This window comes from Arachis hypogaea, chromosome 10 (assembly GCF_003086295.3).
Source record: "Arachis hypogaea cultivar Tifrunner chromosome 10, arahy.Tifrunner.gnm2.J5K5, whole genome shotgun sequence".
Taxonomy (NCBI): Eukaryota; Viridiplantae; Streptophyta; class Magnoliopsida; order Fabales; family Fabaceae; genus Arachis; species Arachis hypogaea.
Window position 1 is genome coordinate 51530452 of NC_092045.1, and position 14817 is coordinate 51545268.

Below are 14817 nucleotides of genomic sequence, written 5' to 3' on the forward strand. Positions count from 1 at the left end.
GTTATTCAGCTGGAGTTATCATAGATGGAGATGTCTCCATTGAAGAAGACAAGCCCATCACCAAGAAAAGGATGGAGCAAACAAGGGAAGTTCCTCACGGCCCTCAAGAAGAACATGAGGAAGTTCATCAACAAATGCCTCATGGAATGCACTTTCCTCCTAACAACTATTGGGAGCAACTCAGTACCTCCTTAGAAGACTTGAGCCATAATGTGGAACAACTAAGGGTGGAACACCATGAACACGCCCTCACTCTCCAAGAAATAAGAGAAGATCAAAGAGCTATGAGGGAGGAGCAACAAAGGCAAGGAAGGGACATAGAAGAGTTGAAGAACATCATTGGTCCTTCAAGAAGAAGACGCCACTAAGAGGTGGATTCATTCCTTGTTCTTTATTTTCTTTCTGTTTTCTGTTTTTAAGTGTTATGTTTATCTATGTTTTTGTGTTTCTACTTCATGATCATTAGTGTGTAACCATGCCTTAAAAGCTATGAATAAAATCCATTAGTCTTTCACCTCTCTTAAAAGAAAAATGTTTTAATTCAAAAGAACAAGAAGTACATAATTTTCGAAATTATTAGTGAATTTAATTTAATTATATTGATGTGGTGGCAATAATTTTTGTTTTCTAAATGAATGCTTGAACAGTGCATATTTTTTATCTTGTTGTTTATGAGTGTTAAAATTGTTGGCTCTTGAAAGAATGATGAACAAAGAGAAATGTTATTGATGAACTGAAAAATTCATGAATTGATTCTTGAAGCAAGAAAAAGCAGTGAAAAAAAAAAAAGTGGCGAAAAAAAAAATAGAAAGAAAAAGCAAGCAGAAAAAGCCAATAGCCCTTAAAACCAAAAGGCAAGGGTAGCAAGGATCCAAGGCTTTGAGCATCAATGGATAGGAGGGCCCAAGGAAATAAAATCCAGGCCTAAGCGGCTAAATCAAGCTGTCCCTAACCATGTGCTTGTGTCATGAAGGTCCAAGTGAAAAGCTTGAGACTGAGTGGTTAAAGTCGTGATCCAAAGCAAAAGAGTGTGCTTAAGAGCTCTGGACACCACTAACTGGGGACTTTAGCAAAGCTGAGTCACAATCTGAAAAGGTTCACCCAGTTATGTGTCTGTGGCATTTGTGTATCCGGTGGTAATACTGGAAAACAAAGTGCTTAGGGCCACGGCCAAGACTCATAAGTAGCTGTGTTCAAGAATCAACATGCTTAACTAGGAAAGTCAATAACACTATCTGAAATTCTAAGTTCCTAGAGAAGCCAATCACTCTAAACTTCAAAGGAAAAAGTGAGATGCCAAAACTGTTCAGAAGCAAAAAGCTACAAGTCCCGCTCATCTAATTAAATTAATATTCATTGATATTTTGGACTTTATAGTATATTCTCTTCTTTTTATCCTATTTGATTTTCAGTTGCTTGGGGACAAGCAACAATTTAAGTTTGGTGTTGTGATGAGCGGATAATTTATACGCTTTTTGGCATTGTTTTCATATAGTTTTTAGTAAGTTTGAGCTACTTTTAGGGATGTTTTCATTAGTTTTTATGTTAAATTCACATTTCTGGACTTTACTATGAGTTTGTGTGTTTTTCTGTGATTTCAGGTAAATTCTGACTGAAATTGAGGGATTTGAGCAAAACTCTGAAGAAGGCTGACAAAAGGACTGCTGATGCTGTTGGATTCTGACCTCCCTGCACTCGGAATGGATTTTCTGGAGCTACAGAACTCCAATTGGCACGCTCTCAACGGCGTTGGAAAGTAGACATCCAGAGCTTTCCAGCAATATATAATAGTCCATGCTTTATTCGAAGAATGACGACGTAACTTGGCGTTCAACGCCAAGTACACGCTGCTGTCTGGAGTTAAACGCCAGAAAAACGTCATGATCCGGAGTTGAACGCCCAAAACACGTCATAACCTGAAGTTTGACGCCAAGATATGCCTTAGCACGTGAATTCATCAAGCTCAGCCCAAGCACACACCAAGTGGGCCCCGGAAGTGGATTTATGCATCAATTACTTACTCATGTAAACCCTAGTAGCTAGTCTAGTATATATAGGACATTTATCTATTGTATTAGACATCCTGGATTGTATTTTGATCCTGTGATCATGTTAGAGAGGGCTGGCCATTCGGCCATGCCTGAACTCTTTGCTTATGTATTTTCAACGGTGGAGTTTCTGCACACCATAGATTAAGGGTGTGGAGCTCTGCTGTACCTCAAGTATTAATGCAATTCTATTATCTTTTATTCAATTCTCTCTTATTCTTATTCCAAGATATTCATTCGTACCCAAGAACATGATGAATGTGATGAGTCAGATTACCCTCATTATCATTCTCACTTATGAATGCGCGTGATTGACAACCATGTCCGTTCTACATGCAACAGAGCTTGAATGCGTATCTCTTAGATTCCCCAACAGAATCTTCGTGGTATAAGTTAGATAGTTGGCGGCATTCATCTGGATCCGGAAAGTCCAACCTTGTCTGTGGTGTTCCGAGTAGGATCCTGGGAGTCCGGAAAGTCCAACCTTGTCTGTGGTATTCCGAGTAGGATTCCGATCATGAATGACCGTGACGTGCTTCAAACTTTAACCTGCTGGGCGTTGGTGACAGACGCAAAAGAGGGATTCTATTCCAGTAGGAGCGGGAACCAACCGGTGATTAGCCGTACTGTGACAGAGTGCGTTGCATAGTTTTCACTGCGAGGATGGGATGTAGCCATCAGCCACGGGTGATGCCTCCAGACTGGTTAGCTGTGCGAGTGACAGCCGCACAGGTTATTTCCCCGTGAGGAATGAAAGTAGCCACAGTTGATGGTGAACCCCTATACAAAGCTTGCCATGGAAAGGAGTAAGAAGGATTGAGTAGAAGGAGTAGGAGAGCAGGCGTCCAAGAGCTCTACAGCATCTCCATCCGCTTATCTGAAATTCCTACCAATGAATCTGCATAAGTCTTCTATCCCTTTTATTATTCCTTTTTATTTATTATAATTACAATTCCTCTTTTTTCTGCCTGACTGAGATTTGCAAGGTGACCATAGCTTGCTTCATACCAACAATCTCTGTGGATTCGACCCTTACTCACGTAAGGTTATTACTTGGACGACCCAATACACTTGCTGGTTAGTTGAACGAGATTGTGAAGAAAATAAACAATGCCCTCAGAGTATACATCTTTTATAAATACATACAAGTGATCACAATTTCGTCCACCAATCCATCAATCCCTGTGGGATCGACCTCACTCTTGTGAGTTATTACTACTTGGTGCGACCCGGTATACTTGCCGGTTGGATTTGTGTGTTGGAAATTTCTTCTTCCACAAAAACACCATCACATAACAAAGAACATGGAAGATAAAACCAAGTTAAGAGAACAAACTAGAATGATGAAGTCTTGATGAGGAAATAACGCTTCTCAATGTTCCAATGCTAAGACCAATTGAAAATTAAAATCCTAAAAACTAGAGAGAAAAACCTAAGAGAGTGAAAAAAAACTAGATCTAAAAACTACTGAATGAAAAAATGTGTCTGCCTTGTTTCTGCATATTCTCTGACTCTAGTTTGCTGTTCCGAGCCAAAAACTGGGCCGAAACAGGGTCCAAAATCGCTGGTTTCAGATTCTGCAGATTATGCAGATCGCGCATGTCACGCAATCGCGTCGTCCATGCAGACGCGTCACATGCGCTTTTCCTCTTCATGCTTTCGCGTCGTCCACGCTACCGCGTCGCTTGTGCTTTCCAATCTGCGCGGCCGTGTCACTGCGATTTGCACTCCTTCGCGCGGTCGCGTGAGCCATGCGATCGCGCCACTTTTCGCTGGTTATCTCCTCAAATTCTTGTGTTCCTCCCATTTTTGCTAGCTTCCTCTCCAATCTTCGTCTCGATCATGCCCTATAAAGCCTGAAACACTTGACACACAGATTACGGCATCGAATGGAATAAAGGAGAATTGAAATTAAATAATTAAAGTCTCTAGGAAGCAATTTTCAAACATGTAATAAATTCAGGAAGGAAATCTAAATGCATGCTAAATTGATGAATAAGTGGGTAAGGATCATGACAAAACCACACAATTAAACACAATATAAACTATAAAATAGTGGTTTATCAACCTCCCCACACTTAAACATTAGCATGTCCTCATGCTAAATTGAAAGAGACAAGGAAATAAGTATGAACATGTAGAAACTCATGAAATGCAATGCAATCCTACATATATAAATAAATACAACTATATGATTATTATCCACTTGATCAAAAGTAAATAAGCCCTTCAAAACAATTACAAATCAAATTCCACTAATTCTATCATCATATAATAAAACCGATAAAAGTGCAAGAAGATAGCTTATGAAGGCTGGAAACATGAAAATTCAAGCATTGAACCCTCACTGATAATGTATGTACGCTCTAAGTGAGCTTTATAAATTGAATCTTTAATTAACCTAAGCTCTCACCTAATATACATATATTCTATATACTTTTAAATTCATGCCTAGCTACCCATAATTCCCTTTTTCAACCCATACTCATGTTTCAACCTTGTATTTTAATTCTATCATATGTGCATTGATCTTTGAATTCTGAATTTAACATTGGGGTAATTTTGTCCCCTTATTTATTGATTTTTTTTTTGAATAAATAAAGCTTATCAATGCACATAGATTTTTCATTCTTATATTTTCACATGAGTGGGTATCCAAATTTCCTCTAAATTTTCATGACACATTCCCTTAACAACTTTTGTTCCCACAATTTCCCACACTTAACTAGCACACACAATTCTATCTTAAGCTAACCAAAGATTCAATTTGGGATATGCAATTGTTTTTCAGCTTAAGGTTAGTAATGTGGTAAAATATAGAACAAATGGGGTTTTAAAGGCTCAAAGTGGTTAACAAGGGTGATTGAAAAGGGTTGGTTTGATTTGGATAAGTTAGCTTAAACAAATATTGGCCTCAATCATGTGCAAGCATGTAAATATAATAAATATTGGACATATAAGATAAAACAAAATATAGATTACAATCATAGAGAAGTAAACACACAAGAATAAAAAAATAATTATGGTTAAATAATGTAACCATACATAAAGGCTTAAATCTTTCACAGGTTGTGTGTTCTATAGCTCAAACATCATGTTCCAAATACAACTCAAGCAGATTTATCATAAAAATTTTGAAAAATTAGTGAAATTTTGTTCCAAAGATAGAATGTTTTTTAAAAGAAACTTATTGTATTTTCAATCAAGTAGAACATGCATGCAACTATCCTAACCTATGCAATTTATTCTATTCTATAAAAGAAAGAAAAATCTAACTAAAATATCCTAATTATTGGTGTCAGAGAAGAGAATTTACCTCCGAAAGTCAGGTATTGACCGACCTCCCACACTTAAGGCTTTGCACCGTCCTCGGTGCCATCTGTCAGGAACAGGGGTGGGCTGGTGGCAGTATCTCCACAGTCGAGATCATCATGGCTCCCGGTGCTAGTAAAAGTAGTGGAGTCCGGAGTGTCTGAGTCTCTAAAGCGTCCCTTGAGTAGCTCCTTGAGGTGTTTGAATCGGCGCTCGTTACGGTGCTCTCTCATCTTTGCTTTCTGTTCATGCCGATCCAACATTTCAAGTATCTGCTGGAGCAATTTCTCAATGGTAGATGCTTGTGGTGTTGAAGAAGGAATATCTTCAACCGGCTCAGTAGGCTGGCTTGTAGTGACTGCTAAAAATCTGAGGTATTTCCCGTTAGGGACATATTGATCATCCCGTGGAAGCATGGCTTTGGTGTCCCCAGCTCTGCAGGAGACTCCGGCTGCTGAGACAAGATTTGAGACCAAGGCGGGGAAAGGTAAGTTGCCCGCGATTTATACATGCTCCATAGCATGCCGGATGTGTCTTGAGAGATCCAGAGGTTGGTCTGTAAGGATGCACCATAGTAGAACAGCCATGTCCGTAGTGAAGGAGGACTCGTGAGTGCTTGGAAAGACGTAATGGGACATGATCTGTGCCCAGACGCGAACCTCCAAGGTAAGTGCGGAAGCCAAGATTCCCTTAGGGCGGTTGCGGTGGTATCCGTAGATCCAACGGCTGCCAGGTAAAGCGATGATTCCGAGAACGGAGTCCCAGTCAAATTGGTATCTCTGGCGCTGAAGGGTGGCTTCTTGAAAAGCGTCCATTCCTGCTGGAATAGGGGGAAGACTCAGAACTTGCTGAATGGCCTCTTCTGTGATGGGGACTTGCTTCTGCCGGACATAAACAGACTGCAGGGTTGGTATGTAGAAGTTGGAGTAGAACTCAACTACCCAAGAAAGATTGACCTGCCTTGGCTGTCTCCGTAGGAAACCCCATTGTCTTCGCTCAATTTGCGGCTCAACAAAGGTGGCAATATTGGACGAGAGGATAAGAAGGTATTCATTGTTATAGTTCCTTTCTACTAGGATAGGGAACATCTGCTCACAGTAGCGATTGGGAAATCGCGCAGTGTCCTTTGCTAGAAAGGCTTTCTCCTTGTCGTCAACCTTTATTATCCTCTTAACCCTTTTTGTTGAGGGCTTGACTGCGGTTGAAGAAGGCTCTGCCACTAATGCTCTTTTAGTTCCTCTTCTTGCTGGTGGTTTGGAAGTAGCTTTCTCTTTTCCTTTCTTGGTGGTCATCCTGAAAGAAGGGAATAGAAAGGAAATTAAATTCAAAGAGATAGAGCAAGGAAGAGGGTATCGTAAGTGATAGTCAATGCACAATAAAGATAAATGGCACTAACACATGGTCCAGATTACATGTGAAAAGCTCATCAATGGAAATATAGCAAGTGCATGTAGGACAATGGAATGCAAGAGGTTTATTGGCATGCAGGCAAAGGCATGAGTAGCATATATCAAACATTTAATGTCCAAGTTAGGTTACCATTTGTAACAAACTAACTATCACGTTTGTATTGGCAATTAAATTTAATTAATAAAATATGAAAGGGAATTTGTGAAAAGCAAGCATTGCAGAGTAGAGTAAAGTAATGTAGAAAAGTGCATAGTGCTATATGGGCTTTTTCACAAACACATGGCATGCATGTTAAACAAGATATAAAAAGTATGAAATTGAACATGCAAGTAATCCCTTAAATAGGAGAAAAATAATTGTCAAACAATTTGCAATAATCCACAAGCATATAATGAGGAATGATGACTCAAAAGGTTTCTAACACCATGTAAAAGGAAGAGAAGAAGAAGGAAAAATAAAGATTTGAAAAGAGAAAGAAAAGAAAAAGAAAATAATAATATATACATAATATAATAAGAATGATAGAAAAGTGAAGAAGGAAGAAGAAGGTAAAACCTTGTTAATGGTGGTGAGAGAGATAGAGAGTGAAAGGTGAGGTAGAAGGGGAAGGGGGAAAGAAGAAGGAAGGAGGGAAAAGAAAAATTAGGATTTGGAGGAAAGAAAGATAAGATAATTTGGAAATTGAAGTTGAGCTGTGCGGCGCATGCGACGCGGCCGCGGAAGGCACGCGTTCGCGTGAGCGCGCGTCAGGAAAGGGGATGCGATCGCGTCTGTCACGCGGTCGCGTGACCTACGTTGTGCTGCTGGCGCGAGTGCAGCCTTGCTCCAGCACAACTCTCTGTTCAATATAATTCAAATGCCAAATTGGGGTGACGCGATCGCGTGGGTCATGCAATCGCGTGAGTGTGCATCAGAAATTAATTGACGCGGTCGCGTCGGTGACGCAGTCGCATGACAAGGATTGTGCTTCCAGCCCCAATCCAGCACCACTCTCGCACAATATAGCATTGTGCACCCTTTGACGTTGAAAATGCAGGGCATGCGGTCGTGTGGAGCACGCGGTCGCGTGGGAGGCCATGATTTCCATGCGACGCAGTCGCGTGGAATAATTTGTGCCTTTGGCACGACTCCAGCGCTGCTCCTGCGTAACTTTCTTTTCATTTTTATTTTTCTTTACTCCCCTTGCCACGCGGACCGTCGCTGGGGCGATTACGTCGCACGGCGAAATTTTTTTTTTTTAAGGAAAGATAAAGACATGTAATTGAAAGAGCACGAAAGCACTAATAAAGAGAAAAGTTATTTAAAGAAGAAAAACTAAAAGTGAAGAAAAGAACGATCATACCGCGGTGGGTTGTCTCCCACCAAGCACTTTGCTTTAACGTCCGTAAGTTGGACGCTCCACTAGCTCAATCTGTTGCTATGTGGGGATCTTCCAGGCGGAAGATCTCAAGCTCCTTGTTTTTCTGCACCTTCTCACCATGGTATAGCTTCAGGCGGTGTCCATTAACCTTAATAAGTTCAGAACTTGAAGGATGGCTTAGGTGATAAACTCCGTACGGTTCAGCCTTCTTTATTCTATATGGACATTCCCATTTTGATCTCAACTTATCGGGCATGAGCCTCAGTCGAGATTTGTAAAAGAGAACAAAATCTCCAGGTTGGAACTCTCTCTTCTTGATGTTTTGATCATGCACAGCTTTCATCTTTTCCTTGTATATTCTGGAGTTCTCATAAGCTTCTAGGCGAAGGTTCTCCAGTTCCTGCAGTTGCAATTTTCTTTTAGCTCCAGCATTCTCAATCCCCATGTTGCACTCTTTAACTTCCCAGAAGGCTCTGTGTTCGATTTCAACTGGAAAATGACAAGCTTTTCCATAGAATAAGCGGTAGGGAGTCATCCCAATGGGTGTCTTGTATGCTGTTCTATATGCCCACAGTGCATCTTGTAGTTTGGTGCTCCAGTCTTTTCTGTGAGGCTTTACTATCTTTTGCAGGATACATTTAATTTCTCTATTTGACACCTCGGCTTGCCCATTAGTTTGGGGATGGTAAGCTGTTGCAACTTTATGGATTATCCCATGCTTCTTCATCAATCCTGTTAGTCTCCTGTTACAAAAATGGGTGCCTTGATCGCTCACGATCACTCGTGGTGATCCAAAGCGGCATATAATATGGTTTCTCACAAAGGAAACAACAGTGTTAGCATCATCAGTGCGGGTATGAATTGCTTCCATCCATTTGGAAACATAATCTACAACTAACAATATATAAAAATATCCACTAGAATTTGAAAATAGACCCATGAAGTCAATGCCCCAAACATAAAAAATTTCACAGAAAAGCATATATTGTTGAGGCATCTCATCCCTCTTGGATATGTTACCAAATTTTTGGCATGGGTGACAAGATTTACAAAACTCAGCAGCATCTCTAAAAAGAGTAGGCCACCAGAATCCATAGTCTAAGATCTTTCTAGCTGTTCGTTGGGGGCCAAAATGTCCTCCACTATCAGATGAGTGACAGGCCTCTAAAATGGATTGGAATTTTGATTGAGGTACACAATGTCTAATTATCTAGTCAGCGCCACATCTCCATAATATATGGGTCATCCCATGTATAATACTTAGACTTGCTTTTCAGCTTGTCTCTTTGATGTTTTGAAAAATGTGGAGGAAATATGCGGCTAACTAAATAATTAGCAACAGGTGCATACCAAGGGACTACCTCAGATACTGCTTGCAGGTTGTCAAAAGGAAAATTATCATTTATAGGAGTAGAATCATCCTTAATTTGTTCAAGGCGACTCAAGTGGTCTGCGACTAAATTTTGATTACCACTCCTATCCTTGATTTCTAAATCAAATTCTTGTAACAGCAGTATCCAACGTATAAGTCTTGGTTTGGATTCCTTTTTAGCCAATAGATACTTTAGAGCTGCATGGTCCGAATACACTACTACTCTAGTACCAAGTAAATAAGCCCGAAATTTATCCAGAGCAAAAACAATAGCAAGTAGCTCTTTCTCAGTAGTAGTATAATTGGACTGGGCAGTGTCTAAAGTCTTAGACGCATAGGCAATAACAAAAGGATTCTTACCTTCACGCTGAGCCAGCGCTGCTCCTACTGCATGGTTGGAAGCATCGCACATGATTTCAAATGGCTGGCTCCAGTCGGGTCCTCTCACAATTGGAGCTTGAGTTAGAGCAGTCTTTAGCTTATCAAATGCTTGTTTGCAATCCTCACTGAACTCGAACTCAATATCCTTTTGTAGTAATCTGGATAAGGGAAGTGCCACCTTACTAAAGTCCTTAATAAATCTCCTGTAGAAACCTGTGTGGCCAAGGAACGAACGGACTTCCCTCACAGAAGAGGGGTAAGGTAAACTAGAAATAACATTCACCTTTGCTGGATCTACAGAAATGCCATTATTAGATACCACATGTCCCAATACAATCCCTTGCTTTACCATAAAGTGGCATTTTTCGAAATTCAGTACAAGGTTTGTATTAATACATCTATCTAATACTCTAGATAATCTATCTAAGCAAAGGTTAAAAGAATCACCATAAACGCTAAAATCGTCCATAAAAACTTCCATACAGTCCTCAATAAGATCAGAGAAAAGACTCATCATGCACCCTTGGAAAGTAGCTGGTGCATTGCACAAGCCAAAGGGCATTCTCTTATAAGCGTAGGTCCCAAAAGGACATGTAAAAGTAGTCTTTTCCTGATCCTCAGGAGCTATATGAATCTGGAAATAACCAGTGTAACCATCTAAAAAGCAATACTGTGATTTACCTGACAGGCGATCCAGTATTTGATCAATGAATGGAAGTGGGTAGTGATCCTTACGAGTAGCTTGGTTGAGACGCCTGTAATCAACGCAGACTCTCCAAGCATTTTGAACTCTAGTTGCTATGAGCTCTCCATGCTTATTCTTCACGGTAGTGACTCCGGACTTCTTGGGAACCACTTGTACTGGGCTTACCCATTCACTGTCTGAAATGGGATATATGATACCGGCCTCCAATAGTCTGGTCACTTCCTTTTTGACAACTTCCAAGATGGTAGGATTCAATCTTCTTTATGGTTGACGGATAGGTCTTGCTCCATCTTCTAAAAATATTCTGTGCTCGCATACTTGAGGGTTGATTCCCACTATGTCTGCCAAACTCCACCCAATTGCCTTCTTATGCTTCCTCAGCACATCAAGTAGCTGTTCTTCTTATTGAGAAGCCAGTTCTCTTGCAATAATAACCGGAAGCTTCTGCTCATCCTCAAGGTAAGCATATTTGAGATGTGAAGGGAGAGGTTTCAATTCTAACTTTTGATTATGGGCAGGCTCTGGGTTATCTGGGGCTTGTGAAAATGGCGAAGTGTCCTCATTGTCAGTTAAGAAGGTCCCCATACTTGGACCTTGTCCAGTGTGCCTCTCTTCAAACTCTTTCTTTTGAACTTCAGCCACACTTTCGTCTATGACATCACACTAGAAGATAGAACGATCTTCTGGGGGATTGTCAATGACTCCATTCAGATTGAAGATTACCATGCGGCCATCTATTTCAAAGGAGTATGTCCCTGAAAAAGCATCCAATTTGAATTTTGATGTCTTCAGGAATGGTCTTCCAAGTAGGATTGATGATGGCTTATCTGAATCATTATGGGACATCTCCAAGATATAAAAATCAGTGGGAAATATGAGCCCTTTAATGTTCACCAAAACATCTTCAATAACTCCAGCCACTGTAATAATGCTTTTATCTGCTAACACAAAACGAGCTGCCGACCTTTTTAAGGGAGGGAGCCTTAAAACATCATATATAGACAAAGGCATTATATTGACACATGCTCCTAAATCACACATGCAATCATAAATTACTACACCACCAATAGTACAACTAACTATGCAAGGACCTGGATCACTATATTTTTCAGGTAATCCTCCCATTAAAGTGGATATAGAACTACCTAAAGGAATAGTTTCTAATTCATTAATTTTGTCTTTATGGATACATAAGTCTTTTAGAAACTTTGCATATTTAGGTACCTGCTGAATAACATCAAAAAGGGGAACAGTTTCATCAACCTTTTTGAATATTTCTACCATTTTAGGATCAGGTTCCAGCTGCTTCCTAGGCTTCCTTGCAAGTTATGGAAATGGGATGGGAGTAGTGTTTTCTGTGGTGCCTGCACCTTTTTGTGCTTCTTCCTGTGGTTGAGCTATCTCTTCTTTAGCTATGTCATGTATATCCTCTTCCTCTTCGACATCTTCGATTTCTACCACCTATTCAGCTGAGGCGTATTCTGGTGAGCTTGGTTCCTCCTGATTCCTCTCCTGCAGTGTGGTTTTGAACCTTAGGGTGATGGCATTAATGCCTCCCTTTGGATTGGGTAATGGTTGAGAGGGGATTCCAGTGGTGCTTGAAGGTTGGTTACTGGAATTTTGTGATGAACCAAGTTGTGTCATAAAAGCTTGCAGAGTAGAGGTGAAACCATTCAGACTGGCGTTAATACTGTTCATGATGGTATTTTCCATGGCCAGTTGTCTTTTCTCAAAAAGCTTGTAATAAATCTTCATTAGAAGATACAGAAGAATGAGTAAATTGAGAGGTTTGCTGCTGATTGTTCGGTGGTCCTTGGTTTTGCCTCAGGTGAGGTGCTCGGTAAGGTTGATTTTGCTGCCTGTTGTTGTAATTATTCCACCTTTGATTTCCCTGATTATCTCTGCCTCCCCTATTATTGTTGTCCCTCCAATTCTGGTTTGAATTGTCCTACCATCCATGGTTATTATTTCCACTTTGATTGTACCCTTGGTTGGGGCGGTCATAGAAGTTGTGAGTGGATGCCACCATGTTGTCTTCTTGTTGGAGCTGCGGGCATTCATCAGTGTAATGGCTGTAATTAGCACAAATTCTACAAATTCTTTGTGGAACTAGTTGTTGGTTATGTTGCGGTTGAGTTTTGCTGAGCTTGTTGATTTAACTGCATTTGCTTCAGCAGGTTGGTCATTTCACAGATGCTTCGATTTAGAGCAACAGTCTTTATGCCGGAAGATACTTCTGCAACGGCCCTTGAACAGCCTTGCTTCTATCTGTGGTTCCGAGTAGATTCAGCTAAATCACTGATCAATTGCCAAGCTTCATCAGTGGTCTTGTATTTCTTCATAGACCCATTGCTGGCACTTTCCAATATGGTCTTATCTTGGGGCCTCATACCTTGTGTGATATAACTGAGTAGCACGATCTTGTCAATCATGTGGTGGGGGCATGCTTCCAGAAGATTATTGAAGCGCTCCCAGTATTCAAAGAGGGTCTCATTGTCATCCTGAACAATTGTAGAGATATCCTTCCTCAGATTCACTTTCAGATCCGCCCTCAGAGCGGACTAACCTACGCTGTTCTCGCCTTATTCGTGAAATTGTTCTTTCAATTTCAGGATCGAATATTAGCAATCGTGGATCAGGAAGTGAACGTGTCATTTGACGTAAGAAACATGCAGCTCATAGTAGCAAAATTAAATAAAATGCAAGTAAATAGATTCTAATTAATAAAATTAGCACTCTATTGCAACTCCCCGGCAACGGCGCCAAAAATTGATGGAGTGCAGAAGCTGGTGAATTAAAAATTTATTAAAATGGTTACGTTGCAAGTATAGTTCTTAACTCACCGAAAATCTGCCTATCAATTTAGAAATATGTCACAGAAAGTTTAAATTAAAATTACTGGGAGTTTTAAGTCCCAGATCGTCTCCCAACGAGTTGCAGAAAAGTGTGTTGTTTTATTAATCAGATATTCCAAAAAGTTGAGCTAAGTAAATTGGGATTTAAATTGAGGAATTTTAAATAATAAAAATAAAAGCCTTGACTGGGAATTGATTGGTTAGAATCTCTATCATTGATGGAATGATTTTTTTAAGATTGATTTATAATTAATGGTTATTCTGTTTGGTTATCCTTTACTAGGTAAGGGAAAGTCAAACAAGTGGGAATGCCAGATCTGTTCACAAGTTGCAACCCACTTAGTTCAAAGGGATTGGCGTCGGTGACAGGATAGCAATCCAACATTTAACCCAATTACAAATTTTCCTTCAATCCTTCCAACTCAAGAGTTCCTTTTAATCAATTCCCCATCAAGTAATGAAACTACTCACGCGTTGTAAATAAAGAATCCATGGCACATGAAAGGGAATTAAAAGAAGACATGATTATTGGAATGGAAATTAAATTAAAAAGAAATAATCCTTGCATTAATTAATCATAAAAGTATCTGAATGACAAAATTGAACATAACAAAGAACATGGAAGAATAAAACCAAGCTAAGAAAACAAACTATAATGATGAAGTCTTGATGAGGAAATAACTCTTCTCAATGTTCCAATGATAAGACCAATTGAAAATTAAAATCCTAAAAACTAGAGAGAAAAACGTAAGAGAGTAAAAAAAAAAAACTAGATCTAAAAACTACTGAATGAAAAAATGTGTCTGCCTTGTTTCTGCATATTCTCTGACTCTAGTCTGCTGTTCCGGGCCGAAAACTGGGCCGATATAGGGTCCAAAATTGCTTGTTTCGGATTCTGCAGATTATGCAAATCGCGCATGTCACGTGATCGCATCGTCCATGCAGACGCGTCACTTGTGCTTTTCCTCTTCACGCGTTCGCGTCGTCCATGCTACCGCGTCGCTTGTGCTTTCCAATCCGCGCTGCCGCACAAGCCATACGACCGCGTCACTGCGATTTGCGCTCCTTCGCGCGGTCGCGTGAGCCATGCGACCGCGTCACTTTTCGCTGGTTATCTCCTCAAATTCTTGTGTTCCTCCCATTTTTGCTAGCTTCCTCTCCAATCTCCGTCTCGATCATGCCCTATAAAGCCTGAAACACTTGACACACAGATTACGACATCGAATGGAATAAATGAGAATTAAAATTAAATAATTAAAGTCTCTAGGAAGCAATTTTCAAACATGTAATAAATTCAGGAAAGAAATCTAAATGCATGCTAAATTGATGAATAAGTGGGTAAGGATCACAACAAAACCACACAATTAAACACA

General features: G+C 40.1%; 1 non-coding gene across 1 annotated transcript; it reads left to right on the plus strand.

The window, feature by feature from the left end:
• The first annotated feature begins 13015 nt into the window (after positions 1–13015).
• Positions 13016–13123, plus strand: LOC112718591 (small nucleolar RNA R71). The gene has a single exon (XR_003160924.1). It is a non-coding gene; the product is annotated as a small nucleolar RNA R71 (small nucleolar RNA).
• The last annotated feature ends 1694 nt before the right edge of the window (positions 13124–14817 follow it).